The 15,707-nt window shown below is 46.5% G+C and overlaps 1 protein-coding gene across 1 annotated transcript in view; it reads right to left on the reverse strand.

Moving 5' to 3' along the window:
• The window catches only part of ADCY5 (adenylate cyclase 5), a 984,560-nt gene that overhangs the window by 227,123 nt on the left and 741,730 nt on the right, over positions 1-15,707 (reverse strand). The window lies entirely within an intron of this gene.

Raw genomic sequence — 15,707 nt, forward strand, 5'->3', positions numbered from 1 at the left:
ACTGCCCTACACTTCTTTGCATTACTATTTGATTATACTACCTGGCCTTGGGTGGCATTGCCTCTTCAGCCAGGCCAGGCACTGCTGATGTCTCCTCAGTGTTTAAAGAATTACTGTGTGGCCATAATGTGTAAAGGGAACTGCTACTGTGTGGGCATGATGTGTATAAGGATTACTACTGTGTATTGTAATTTGAATTGGGGGAACTATTGTATGGTCATGCCCCTTTCCCACAAGATCATGTCCCTTTTTTGCACATGCATCTTCTCGATTTCAAATATGGGGTAGCCAGTCCCTTACTTTGCCAGGGGCGCCCGGACCCCTAGATACACCCCTGCTCGGCAGACCCTCCACCTCTCACAAGATCAGCGTGCAATGCACCATGGGTATAATTCAGAGTTGATCGGAGCAGCAAATTTGTTAGCAGCTGGGCAAAACCATGTGCACTGCAGGGGGGCAGATAACACATGTGCAGATAGAGTTAGATTTGGGTGGGTGTGTTCAAACAGCTGTAATAACGTCAAAGAATTTACAATGATTTAACACCTCCTGTAACCAGGCAACACTGTATGCAAATGTTCTCAAATAAAAAATGCTGTATAGAATTAAATCTAGAAGTGTACAAATGCTAAATGTACACATACAGTATGTATAATATACAGTAGATTGTAAACTTTTCTATGCTGGCACTACTTTCTCAAACTGTGTGCCTAGACACCCTGAGGAGCTTCAGGGCACTTTCAAGGGTGCATTGGATTGTGTTCCAGGACCAATTCAAATTATTCATGGTCAATGAAATAGGCAAAACCAATGCTGGTGGCTGCCAATCATAAAATATGCGGACAAACAGAAGCAAATCTGATATAGAAAATAGGATTTTAATTACCTACCAGTAAATCCTTTTCTCGTAGTCCATAGAGGATACTGGGGTCCATTTAGTACCATGGGGTATAGACGGGTCCACTAGGAGCCATGGGCACTTTAAGAATTTGATAGTGTGGGCTGGATCCTCCCTCTATGCCCCTCCTACGAGACTCAGTCTAGGAAACTGTGCCTGAGGAGACGGACATACTTCGAGAGAAGGATAGATAAGAATTGTCGAAGTCAAAAATATTACATAGAGAGAACATACAGACTCCACACATTATGAGTCGCTAAGCTTGCAAATACGCGCAGCGAGCACAGCAATATATGGTAACATACGCATTTACAGACATGCCACAAAGATAAATTCGACACATAATTTGAACATATCAAGCGCCAGACATCATAATGTTTTAAATTATATAATGGAGTAACGTCATGTATGTGTATTATTGGAGCAGAGCTATATGGACATGTCGTGTTTGGAGTCATAGTAACCATATTAATGTGTACATTCATTTAATGCATGTTATTAAGTTGTAGCACGTTTCCATTAGTAGATATGATTAAATGTATGAAAGCTAAAGTCACTCTTATTAGAACAATGGATTTCCTGGAAGACAGCATGCCTGACCAGTGGCTATCTGCTGTAATTACACCATCAAGGCTGGACCTTGCTTGCATATGAACTGACCAGTGACTCATCATGAATGAGAAAGGTCCCTCCCCTAGACTAGTCTGTGCACTCCCTAAAAATACATAGTATATAGCTGATTGCAGACACAAGAGCGGGCTGTTCTTTTGTCCCAGATGATGGTGGAGGTGTTGACTGTCCAGTGGCTGCATGATTTTACAGAGAGAGAGAGAGAGAGAGAGAGAGATATGGAATGGAAAAATCTGCAAAAATCTCTCACTGCTGCAACTTTACATCCATCACAAGCTTTTTGATTTATGTTTGGTAATGACAACTTTATCACTCCTGCAAAAATCTCTCACTGCTACAACTTTACATCCATCACATGCTTTTTGATTTATGTTTGGTAATGAAAACTTTATCACTCCTGCAAAAATCTCTCACTGCTGCAACATTACATCCATCACATGCTTTTTGATTTATGGCCCTCATTCCGAGTTGTTCGCTCGCTATCCGCTTTTCGCAGCAGTGCACACGCTAAGCCGCCGCCCTCTGGGAGTGAATCTTAGCTTAGCAGAATTGCGAACGAAAAATTCGCAAAATTGCGAATAGAAATTTCTTAGCAGTTTCTGAGTAGCTCGAGACTTACTCTGCCACTACGATTAGTTCAGTCAGTTTCGTTCCTGGTTTGACGTCACAAACACACCCAGCGTTCGCCCAGACACTCCCCCGTTTCTCCAGCCACTCCCGCGTTTTTCCCAGAAACGGCAGCGTTTTTTCACACACACCCATAAAACGGACAGTTTCCGCCCAGAAACACCCACTTCCTGTCAATCACACTCCGATCACCAGAACGAAGAAAAAACCTCGTAATGCCGTGAGTAAAATACCAAACTTCTTAGCAAATTTACTTGACGCAGCCGCAGTGCGAACATTGCGCATGCGCAGTTAGCGGAAAATCGCACCGATGCGAAGGAAAATAACGAGCGAACAACTCGGAATGAGGGCCTATGTTTGGTAATGACAACTTTATCTTTAATTAGTGATTTCTAGAGCAGACTATAGTCTGTTCCCACTGTGTATTAGTGGGGGTATAGTGGTTTGTTCACACCTTGAGGCAACCTTTTGTTGTGGGTGGAGTTTTCAGAGGGTGGGTGCTGCTATCAATTAACCCTGTATCCATGTCTGCATGGTTATTTAACTAGTATAGATCAAGGCTGCAAGCCTCTTTTGTTGCTAAGTATGTTAGTGCAAAGTATGATGATATAATCTTTGGAGATATACGGAGATAAACAGGAGAGAAACAGAAGGACAACAGACTATCACCCCCACCTCCACAATAGACCTGCAAACAACAGACTACAGTGAGTTATCTAAACCACTACCAGCAACGCCTGCATCCTGCACAGCCTGGACACTAAACTACCTGTCTGATTAAGTAACAGCCCTACTGCTCTCACACATTGCTCACACTCCTCAGTTACACAATCTACAACCACTGTGTATCATTCCGTTCCTTCCATTATTTCTAAAAATCCTGTTTGCACAGTCTTTTGCTTTAACTACACCCCACATTCTCATTGTTCATTCTATATTACACCCACACCACTCTATTCCTCTGAACAACACTACTGTACTGAATTATGCCTCCTCGATCCTGCCCCATACCAATCCTCACTGCCAGGTCTCACCCCCCAAATTCCAAGTCACCCACATACACTCAGAACCCAGCCAACCTTATCCCTATCTCCCCTGTCCCCTCCCTTCCGTTCTCCTGTGCACTCTGGAATGCTAGATCAATCTGCAACAAGCTGCCAACTATCCACGACCTCTTCATTTCTTACTCTTTTCACCTTCTCGCCATCACTGAAACCTGGCTCTCCTCCTCTGATACCACCTCCCCTGCAGCCCTCTCCTATGGAGGCCTCACCTTCACCCACACGGTCAGACCTGATGGCCGCCAGGGTGGAGGCGTGGGCATCCTTCTCTCCCCTAACTGCAGCTTTCGTGTCATTCCACCTGAGCCCTCCCTCACCTTCTCCACCTTCGAGGTCCACACTATCCGCCTCTTCTACCCCATTCACCTCCTTGTGGCAGTGATCTACTGCCCCTCTGGCCACTGTTCACCTTTCCATGACAGTTTTGCTGCCTGGCTTCCCCACTTTCTCTCCTCCGAACTCCCCTCTGTCATCCTCGGTGACTTTAACATCCCTATTGACATCACTAATGCTGCTTCCACTAATCTTCTCGCCCTTTCTACCTCCTTTGGACTTTCTCAATGGACCTCCACCCCTACTCACAATCTCGGCCACTCCCTCGACCTTGTCTTCACCCACCGATGTGATCTCTCTGATTTCTCCAACTCTTCCTTCCCTCTCTCTGACCACCATCTGCTTTCTTTCAACCTCTCATCCTCCTTCCTCCTCTCCACGCCCAGACCCACCACCACGAGACGCAATCTCGGGTCTCTCAACCCCACTTTCATGTCCTCCCTCGAGACTTTCCTCTCTCCCCTTTCCACTATGACTTGTCCCAACCAGGCAGCCTCCTTCTATAACTCTTCCCTAACCACTGCTCTTGACTCTGTGGCCACCCTCTCCTCTGTCCCCCTCCGCCGCTCCAAACCCCTACCCTGGCACACCAAACTAACACGTTTCTTACAAAAATGCTCACGCTCCGCTGAACGCTCCTGGAGGAAATCTCACTCTCTGCCAGACTTCCTCCATTTGAAGTTTATTCTCTCCTCCTACAGCTCTGCTCTTTCCCTCGCCAAGCAATCCTTTTTCCAAGCACTCTCTTCTCAGTCCTCCTGTCCACGCCATCTCTTTGAAACTTTTAACACTCTCCTTCGCCCCCTCCTCCTCCCCTCCCATCCTCCCTCACTGCCACTGACTTTGCCTCCTTCTTCATCTCCAAAATTGAGGACATCCAACACGACATCTCCCGCCGTCACCCCTCTGCTACCCCCCTGCCCCCTCTATCTATCCCACCCTGTCCTCCTTCCGTCCCACTTCAGAAAAGGAAGTCCACTCCCTCATCTTATCCCCCCCCTTCCACCTGCCCCCTGGACCCCCTTTCCTCCCGTCTTCTCCGCTCCCTCTCCCCCACTGCCTGCTCCCACCTTGCTCACCTCTTTAACCTGTCCCTCTCTACCGGCATCTTCCCCTCGCCATTCAAACATGCTCTGGTCTCACCTATTCTCAAAAAACCCAACCTCGACCCCTCATCACCCACTAACTACCGCCCCATCTCTCTTCTCCCTTTCGCCTCCAAATTACTTGAACGACTGGTCTACAGCCGTCTCACAAGCCACCTCTCTGACAACTCCATCCTTGATCCACTACAATCTGGCTTTCGCCCACTCCACTCAACTGAGACTGCCCTGGTGAAAGTCACCAATGACCTGCTTTCGGCCAAATCCAGGGGCCACTTCTATCTGCTCATCCTTCTGGATCTCTCTGCTGCCTTTGACACTGTAGATCATCCTCTCCTCCTGCGCACACTCCAAAACGCTGGCCTCTCTAGCACTGTCCTTGACTGGTTTTCTTCTTACCTCACCAACCGCTCCTTCTCTGTGTCTGCCTCCAGCACCACCTCCCACCCTTCCATCCGTCCTGTTGGTGTCCCTCAGGGTTCTGTCCTTGGACCCCTTCTGTTCTCCCTGTACACCTCTTCCCTGGGTGCGCTCATTAACTCCTTTGGCCTTCAATACCACCTCTATGCTGATAACACACAACTCTACCTCTCCTCTCCTGATCTGTCCCCCTCTGTCCTCTCCCAGGTTTCCAGCAGCCTCTCCGCAATCTCCTCCTGGATGTCTGAGCACTCTGTAAAGCTCAACATGGACAAAACTGAACTCATCATCTTCCCCCCATCCAGAGCAACACCCCCAACCAATATCTCTATCATTGTTGACAACACCACCATCTCCCCCGTTCCCCAACTCCACTGCTTGGGTGTTACTCTTGACTTCTCCCTCTCCTTTGCACACCACATCCAAGCTCTGGCACAATCCTGTCATTTCCAGCTACGCAACATTGCTCGTATCAGGCCATATCTCTCCCAGAGTGCAACTAAACTCATCATCCACTCACTGGTCATCTCACAACTTGACTACTGCAATGTTCTCCTCACTGGCCTCGCTTGCATCCATCTTGCTCCCCACTAATCTGTCCTAAACTCAGAAGCTAGGCTTATCTTCCTCTCCCGCCGCACCACATCTGCCACTCCCCTACGCCAAAATCTACACTGGCTCCCATTCCCCTACAGAATCCTCTTCAAACTCCTCACTCTCACATACAAGGCCATCTCTAATTCCACTGCTCCCTACATCTCCAACCTCCTCTCCCTTCATACTCCCTCCCACCCCCTACGGTCGACCAATGACCGTCGCCTCTCCACCGCCCTGGTCACTGCTTCCCATGCTCGTGTTCAAGACTATGCCCGTGCTGCACCCCTTCAATGGAACGCACTCCCCCGCTCCATTAGACTCTCCCCGACCTTGTAAAGCTTCAAACGGGCACTAAAAACCCACCTATTCATCAAAGCATACCTTCCCGATGCATAACCCAGTCCTGAAGCCACGCCTCCACCCACCTGCCTCATGCCGTGAACATCTCGGCTTTGCTTGCATACTGCCATCAGGCTAACTCCCGCTTGCCTGCACCTCTTGTCATTTGTCTGTCGCCCCTCCCCATTAGATTGTCAGCTCTTCAGAGCAGGGCCCTCTTTCCTCTTGTTATCTACGCCCTCGTCTCGACACATTTCACTCGCAGCTCTCTCCTACTCAAAGACTATCTTTACCCTACTAGTAAAGGCTCATCTCCATCTATGGCCACCAGCCTCTAGTAGTACGGTGATCACTCCTTCAATACTTACATCTTAGCTGTATTATGTCTTGAGAATGTGTGGTGCTCTATGTTACCTGTACTCTATTTCTGTTATTTATTTACTGTAATAATATGAACTGTCTCCCTGTACATGTGGTGTCTTATAAATAAAATGTAATTATAATAATAATAATATTGGAGACTTTATTTGAGGAAAATATGGTAATTGTATCGCTGGCCATGTATGTATTTGAATTAGTTTGTATTAACTGCTTACTGTGTAAATTGTAACCATGTAACTATATATGTATACTGTACATTGTGATATATTGGGTACATATCCTTTTAATAACAAATATATACATCAATGAGCTTTGGAACTCAGATAATGTGTGGGTGTATTGTTTTCTCTTATGGGATGCAGTGTTTTGCGATGTATGGTGCACATTCATAGCACATGGTAATAAGATGCGCAGGCGTCCACAGTATATATTAGAGCGGGCATTTTAAATATTTGTTAGAAAGCAATTTGACATTTACAGGATAGTGGTGAGATTCCGAACCAGCACACACAACAAGAGGAAAGCCAAGCTAACCAAACTTGAAACAGGAACAGCAACGGCTGAACCAACATTACTTAACCAAGTAACAGTGCAGGAAGAACGAACCACTGTGCGGGAGCCCAGTATCCTCTACGGACTACGAGAAAAGGATTTACCAGTAGGTAATTAAAATCCTATTTTCTCTTACGTCCTAGAGGATACTGGGGTCCATTTAGTACCATGGGGAAGTACTAAAGCTCCCAAACCGGGTGGGAGAGTGCTGAGGTTCCTGCAGAACTGATTGACCAAACTGAAGGTCCTCAGAGGCCAAAGTATCAAACTTGTAGAACTTAGCAAACGTGTTCGAACCTGACCAAGCAGTTGCTCGACAGAGCTGTCAAGCCGAGACACCCCAGGCAGCCGCCCAGGAAGAACCCACCGACATAGTAGAGTCGTCCTGTGCAGATCTTGGAACCTGCAAACCTGCCGTGGAATAAGCATGCTGGATGGTGAGCCTGATCCAGCGTGCAATTGTCTACTTTGAAGCAGGACACCCAATTTTATTGGGATCATATAGAACGAACAGCGAGTTCGTCTTTCTGTGACAAGCTGTTTTGTTCACATACACCTTCAAAGCACTCACATCGAAGGACTCTGAAGTAGCAGAGGTGTCGGTGACAATCTGAACAATAATAGGTTGGTTGATGTGAAATGCGGACACCACTTTAGGAAGAAATTGCTGACGAGTTCTGAGTTCAGCTCTGTCCTCATGGAAAAATAAATAGGGACTTTTGTGAGACAAAGCCCCCAGCTCCAACACACGTCTTGCTTAAGCCAAGGCCAACAGTGTGACGGTCTTCTACGTAAGATATTTTACGTTCACCTCCTGTAAAGGCTCAAATCAGTCCGATTGGAGGAACAGCAGCACCACATTGAGATCCCAAGGTGCCGTAGGAGGCACGAAGGGAGGTTGGATGTGCAGAACACCTTTCAAGAACGTCTGGACCTCAGGAAGAGAAGCCAATTGTTTCTGAAAGAAAATGGACAAGGCTGAAATCTGGACTTTTACGGAGCCCAGACGCAGGCACACATCCACGCCTGCCTGCAGAAAAAGCAGGAAACTTCCCAGATGAAATTCCACCGCAGAATAATTTCTGCTCTCACGCCAAGACATGTATTTCTTCCAAATACGATGGTAATGCTTAGACGTTACCCCCTTCATGGCTTGGATCATAGTCAGGATAACCTTGTTAGGGATCCCTCTCCTGGCTAGAATCAGCCGTTCAACTTCCATGCCGTCAACCGTAGCCACGTTAAGTCCAGAGAGATGAACAGACCCTGTTGCAGAAGATCCTCGCAAAGAGGTAGAGGCCACGGATCTTCGAGGAGCATCTCCAGAAGGTCTGCGTACCAGGCCCTTCTTGGCCAGTCCAGAGCAATGAATACTGCTTGAACCTTTTCCTTTTTTATTAGTTTTAGAATTCTTGGGATCAGAGGAAGTGGAGGAAACATGTACACCATTTGATAGACCCATGGAGTTGTCAGGGCGTCTATTGCCACCGCCTTTGGATCTCTCGACCTGGAACAATACCACCTGAGCTTCTTGTTGAGATGAGAGGCCATCATGTCGATCTGTGGGTATCCCCACTGACTTGTCAAGCACCTGAACACTTCCGAATGAAGGCCACGCTCCCCTGGGTGCAGGTTGTGTCTGCTGAGGAAATCTGCTTCCCAACTGTCTACTCCCGGAATGAAGACCTCTGACGAAGCCACAGCGTTTCTTTCTGCCCAGAGGAGAATTCTTGACACCTCTGACATTGCTGCTCTGCTTTTCATTCCGCCTTGTCGGTTTATGTACGTTACTGCCGTCACATTGTCCGACTGGACATGAATTGCCCGATCTTGAAGATGTGAGGCCTGCAGAAGGGCGTTGCATATGGCCCTGAGTTCCAGAATGTTGACTGGAAGGATGACTTCCTGACTAGACCATCTTCCCTGAAACTGCACCCCCTGAGTGACTGCTCCCCAACCTCTGAGGCTTGTGTCTGTGGTTAACAGAAACCAGTTCTGAATTCCGAACCTCGGTCCTGCGACAAGGAGAGAAGACTGTAGTCACCACAGAAGGGAGATCCTGGCCTTTGTTGACAGACGGATCCTCTGGTGCATGTGAAGATGCGATCCAGACCATTTGTCCAACAGATCGAGCTGGAAGGGTCTTGCGTGAACCTTTCCGTATTGAAGTGCCTCATAAGAGGCCACCATTTTCCCCAGAAGGCGAATGCACAGATGTACCGACACCCGGGATGGCGTCAGGACATCCCGAACCATCGACTGGATTACCAATGCCTTTTCCAACGGAAGGAACACTTTCTGCGACTCCATGTCCAGTATCATTCCCAGGAATAGGAGCCTTGATGTTGGCTCTAGGTGAGATTTCGGAAAGTTCAGAATCCACCCGTGATCCTGGAGGAGTTTGGTTGAGAGAGCAATGCTGTCCAGCAACCTTTCCCTCAACGGCGCTTTTATCAGGAGATCGTCCAGGTACAGAATTATGTTCACTCCCTGCTTGCGGAGTAGAAACATCTCTGCCATCACCTTGGTGAACACCCTCGGTGCCGTGGAGAGAGCAAATGGCAGGGCCTGGAACTGGTAGTGACAGTCCTGTAGTGCAAACCTGAGATAAGCCTGATGAGGTGGCTTGATTGGAATATGAAGGTGCGCATCCTTGATATCCAGAGACACTAGGAATTCCCCCTCCTCCAGACCTGAGATCACCGCTCTCAGAGACTCCATATTGAATTTGAACACTCGTAAGTACGGGTGCAAAGATTTGAGGTTCAGAAATGGTCTTACCGGACCCTCTGGCTTCGGTACTATGAACAAGTTGGAATAGTACCCCTTGTTTAGTAGATGAGGTGGAACTGGAACAATGACCTGAGTCTGTACCAGTTTTTGGATGGCATGCTGTAAAGTTATACTTGTCTCTTGAGAAACTGGCAAGCCTGATTTAAAGAATCTGTGAGGTGGGAGCTTTTGGAACTCCAGTCTGTAGCCCTGGGAAATAAGATCTATGACCCAGGGATCCTGGCACGAATTTGACCAGATCTGACTGAAGAATTGTAGTCGGGTTACCACCTGACAGCCTTCCAGGCATTGCGGTCCACCGTCATGCTGAAGTCTTTGAGGAAGCCAAGCCTGAGCTCTGTTCCTGAGCACCTGCTGTTGCTGGTTTGCGTGGTTTACCTCTTGCGCCGCTGGAGGACATAGAAGCACCTCTGGATTTGCCCTTGAACTTGGCCGTCCGAAAGGACTGTAACTTAGAAGCTGAATAAGTCTTCTTGGTAGGGGGGGGGGGGGGGCCTACGGAAGGAAGATACGTATACTTACCCGCAGTAGCTGTAGAGATCCATTTGTCTAAATCGTCTCCAAACAAGGCCTCTCCTGTGAATGGTAGGCCTTCCACACCTTTACTGGAGTTCGCGTCAGCAGTCCACTGGCGTAGCCACAAGCCCCTGCGTGCCGACACTGCCAAAGCAGTGGTGCATGCATTGAGCACGCCTATTTCCTTTATGGCTTCCACCATAAAGTTAGCAGAGTGCTGTATATGCTGCAGGAGTAAGACAACATCCCCCCTAGATAAGGAATCTAACCCCTCAATTAGGTTGCCTGACCATTTAGCAATGGCTTTAGTGATCCACACATATGCAATAGTGGGTCTTTGGGCCATCCCAGCAGCTGTATACAATTATTTAAGTGTAGTCTTAATTTTACGATCAGCCGTGTCTTTTAGGGAGGCTGCACCAGGGACAGACAATACAATTTTACATGACAGCTTAGAGACAATCAGTGGATTTTCCCATTTTTTGCTATCCTCCAGAGAAAAAGGAAAAGATGAGAGCAACCCTTTAGAGATCTGAAATTTCTTATCAGGATTTACCCACGGTTCTTCAAACAGGGTATTTAATTCCTTTGACACAGGAAAGGTAACTGAAGACTTCTTTTTTACATTAAAATAAGATTCCTCACACTCCTCTGACACCTTATCAGGAATATGCAGAACATCTCTGATAGCCTCTATAAGAGCCTCCATTCCCTGTGACACAGCTGCATCCCCCCCCCCCTGAGTCCACCTCCCCCTCCTAACTATCTGACCTGTCAGCGTCAGACTGCAGGATATGGGCCAGAGATCGCTTTTGCGGACAAATGGGAGGGGTTTGAGGCGCTGGTGTGGGAGCTGAATCTCTGTTCATCAGGTCCTCCACAGACTTTCTTAAGAATTGCTTTTCTTTCTCTTTATGGGATAATTTATTTGAAATATTTGTAATCATCACCTTTATGGAATCCAACCATGCTAGCTTGGACCCACTAACCTGAGAATGTGTACTGTCCTGAGTACAGTGTAATGATCCCCCAGGGAAAGAGAAACACCCTGCAGTGTAGAAAATATACTCTGTAGACATTGTAATGTGAATTAACCAACAGAGCCATCTAGGGAGACACAGAGTTATGAGGAAACCAGCCACACAGTGCCCCTTTAGCTAATAATAATCTCAGCTAGGCACAGACAAAGTACCCTTAATAGGGTATAAGAACTTTTAATACTGCTCCCCCCTCTTTGTGGAGGAGCTGCGTTTCCCTGCCAGCGTTTTCAGTGTGAGCTGCAGAGAGAAAATGGCACTGGTGAGCTGCAGAATCTGCTCATAGCGGGGTGCCCCCTTAATGGCGCGCGGTCTTCCCGGTTTTTTATACTGGCTGAGGTAATTTTGTGTGCTTAACAGTGGGTTAGAACCCCTGTAAGCTAGTGGTGCCAGTGTGGGTACTTGTAGTGGCTTCAGCTCGCCCCTCACCGCGGATACACACCTCACAGTATGTTAATCTGAAGCCTGGAGCCGCAGCCTGTCAGCGCTTAACTCCTACCCTTGTGCCACCATTCTACTCACCACTCTTCCTTATTCTGGCTCTGTTAGGGGTGGCGGCGTGTTGTGGGAGGGTACGCTCGCTGTGGTGGGGCTTGCGCATGACTCCCTCAGCTGCTCAGTGTCCTGTCAGCGGAGAAACGGGACCATTAACTCTTCAGGAAGTTGGACCATTCTCCCCCCTAAGTCCCACGAAGCAGGCAGGCTGGTGCCACCCAGCCCTGCCTGAAAATAACAAACAGAAAAATAAATGCAGAAAACTCTTCAGGAGCTTCCTTCTTCAACGTGACAGACTCCTCCGGGCAAATTTTCTGGTAGGAGAGGCATAGAGGGAGGAGCCAGACCACACTAGCAAATTCTTAAAGTGCCCATGGCTCCTAGTGGACCCGTCTATACCCCATGGTACTAAATGGACCCCAGTATCCTCTAGGACGTAAGAGAAACACAATTTACTTAATGTAACATTTCTAAATTTTTTAATAAGAAACCTTTGGCCTAGGGATGATACGCTAGGGCGCCGTGATGCAAAAAAGTTTGGGAACCACTGCCATATGTATTGGTCATTTCACATATCCCATGAATGTAGAGCAGAATATGCATAGTGTATAGGAGCAGTACATACATAAATCCTAATTATAATAATATATCCCAAATCCTATTCTTATTACTGTATTAGAAATGTATTGCCAGTTACTCAATATATTATATATTGAATATTATAGCGAAGCAGGAAGCAATAACTGAGGAATATTAAAATTTCGGCTGTAAAAGCTGTGGAGATAAACCCCCCCCCCCCACCACCTCCAGCGATCCCTGCAAGTCCCACAGCGCATCTGCTTGGCTGGCCTCAATGTGCATGAGCAAGATCTTGCAAACATTGCAAGATTTCTTGCGCAGACGGGCTGCAGTAGATGCTGCCTCTGCAAATCACACATACTGTACTGTTGGGTAACCCTGCCGATATGTGAAACTTATATGTACTTATAGTTTTCTGTCGTTAGATCTTTGCAAGTACCATATACTGTAGATATACAAAGAGGTGATAAGTGTCCAGTGTGCTACAAAATTTTCTTTACGTCATCTGCTTTCATACATGATGATGTTCAATGTAAGTGTCAAATAGTGCACTGGACACTTATCACCTCTTTGTACATCTCCATGATTATGTAGCAAAAAAACAAAGAGGAGCATACTTCTGCAATAATTCCAAAATAAGTAACCAATGTGTCCAAACAACATCAGAGATGAAACCAGGTCGCCCCGTACCGAAAACAACACAAATCATTCTTATCTGAATAAACAATTTTCTCCAAGAATGCCAGTTAACATCTAATTCTCCAAGTGTTCCATACAGCAGCTCATAAGAGTAAAACCAGCAATCAGTTCGCTAGTGCACCTGGATTGATTTGTCGCTTTATGGAGCAAACTACTGTATGCATGAAAGGGGCATTTCTGGTGGTAACTAGGTGGAGACCATGTGGACGCATTAAACTTTTCAATTTTATAGGAGTTACAAGAGAGTGGGCGTGTTTGGCGCTTTCTGTGCTCACCTGCCACGTGGGGACGGAGATGGGATGCCACCCCATGCTGGATCTTTTACATCCAGCATGGGGTGGGTGCAAGTGCAGATACGAGTGGTGATGATGATTTGTTAGAGAAATAATACGTATCAGTGCACCTCACCAGTGCTGCTGCAGGGGAAATATAAGGTTGCATTTAAACACCAAAACATATGTAAAAAAGGAAAAGAAAGGAAAAAGTGACGAGTTTGAAAGGTCTGTACGTCAGGAAATCACCACAAACGCTCATATGTAGATGAATTACTCTTACTTGCAAATGAGAAAAACTGAGAATTTCAAATTTGCCTTTATCTTCAAATGTGTATTCATATTGTGAATTAATTTTCCATGCTGAAAAATGATATTTACTATACCCAGATTTGCACTTACATATTAAAAATACAAATAAAGCATAACTCAAATAAACATTCCCATAGTTTGATCTAGCAGAGAGAGGACATTAAAGAGGTACATCAAAACAATAGCACAATTCACTCTGGACCTGCCCACCAAAAGCTCCGTCCACAGTAGTATTTGTAGCGTCACTCTCACCCCATGACCTTGACGCGTTTTGATACTCCTGGTAAAGATATTAATGATGACAGGTGCACCGTGCAGCTGTGGACGTAGAAACAGTGGGCGGGACAGGCTTCCACATGCAGACACACAGATTATTAATATACCAAGGGGATTATCACATTAACGTAATGAAGTAAATTGGCTTCTGTGGCCGACTCAGAATTAGTCCCAGTGTGCAATGCATACGGGAGACCTCAACCAGAAGGGATGCGGTCAAGATCCCGCCGGATGGGATCCCAGCGGTCGGAATACCGACACTGGGATCCCGACCGGCACAATCCCAACATATTCTCCCTCTGTTGGTGTCCATGACACCCATAGAGGGAGAATAAATGAGTGTGCCGAGCGTCGCGAGGCACCGTGCCCGCAGCGAGCCCGCAAGGGGCTGCGTTGCTCTCGCCCCCCTGTCGGGACTGTGCCAGTGGGGATCCCGGTGTCGGTATTCCAACCGCCGGGATCCCGTCCGGCGGGATCTCGTACTGATCCCAACCAGAAAAGCACCCCTGGTGAAATATATACAGTACAGAACACCCCTGGTGTTGGTTCTGTATATTGGCTACATTTGGAATCATACGACCATCATAGCTTCAAGTATGAGCCTTGGCGAAGTGGCTAGAAACACTATGGGAATAATGGTGAAGAAGTAACAAGCCTAAAGAGTGAAGACGTAGACAAGTGGAGAAGTTGCCCATAGCAAACAATCAGCTTCTACCTACTGTATCATGTATAGAAATGTACTTGATAAATGCTACTTCAAAAATGATTGGCTGCTGTGGGCAAATTCTTCACTTGTCCACTCTTTAGGCTTCACGAATCTCCCCCAAGTTTTTAAAGACCTGGCATACAGTATATCAGGGTTTAGCAAGAGAAAAATTACCAATGTAATTAGTCCGGCGCCTTTAAAACGAGGTGTTTGACCTGGAGCAGCTGCTTTAAGGGGTAGTTAACCCCTTGAAGAACAATATAGAAAGAGAAAAATGCAGCGCTATAAACTGAATATGTAGATATATATAATTTATTAAAAGAAAAATTGCAATATCACGTGAGTATTACTATAATAACACACAATGAGCACTAATTAAAAACTTAGAGCAGATGGGGCAATCTCAGCACAGCAAGTTAAAATTAATTAATATCACAAATGGAAGCCTCACATGATCCTTTGTTAAGAGTCCATGGAAATGATTGCCACAGTCCCAGGGGTGCATGAAACACTGTAGGAATATTGGTAGTCCTTGCGGAGTAGTTTGCACAGACCTTTAGAGCTTGAATTCGAGCATCAAATTCCCATGCAGAGCTTGGTCTTTTACTCCTTATTGTGGACGACAGTGAGTCCCTGTTTGAACCAATGTTGGACTTCTAGGCGTTATTCCAGGACATCTATAGGAATAGTGGTGTAGGCTTCTCCAAACCGACGCGTTTCGCTGTACAACAGCTTCATCAAGGTATAAGTGTCCATAGTGAGAGTGCCCCTTATAAAGGCTGTGCTGATTGCCCAATGATTGCAGCTGTAGCTCATTGTAGGTAACATACAGTTAAAAAAGCATAAAACTAAAACTTTAACCAGTTAGATAGAATTGTAATTAGCGGAGACAAGGTGATATGTATTTAACGATTTAATTTGAATAATAATTCATCGTTTACAACTGTGTAAAGTAAGAAACATTTCATGAGAATCACATGACCGCGGGATAATACTTCCGGTCTCCGGAACGCATACCAGAGCCTGATTGGTGAGTTTGCGGGATGGCGCCGATCACGTGGTCTTGTATCCGGCCACGTGA

Source organism: Pseudophryne corroboree, chromosome 7 (assembly GCF_028390025.1).
Source record: "Pseudophryne corroboree isolate aPseCor3 chromosome 7, aPseCor3.hap2, whole genome shotgun sequence".
NCBI lineage: Eukaryota > Metazoa > Chordata > Amphibia > Anura > Myobatrachidae > Pseudophryne > Pseudophryne corroboree.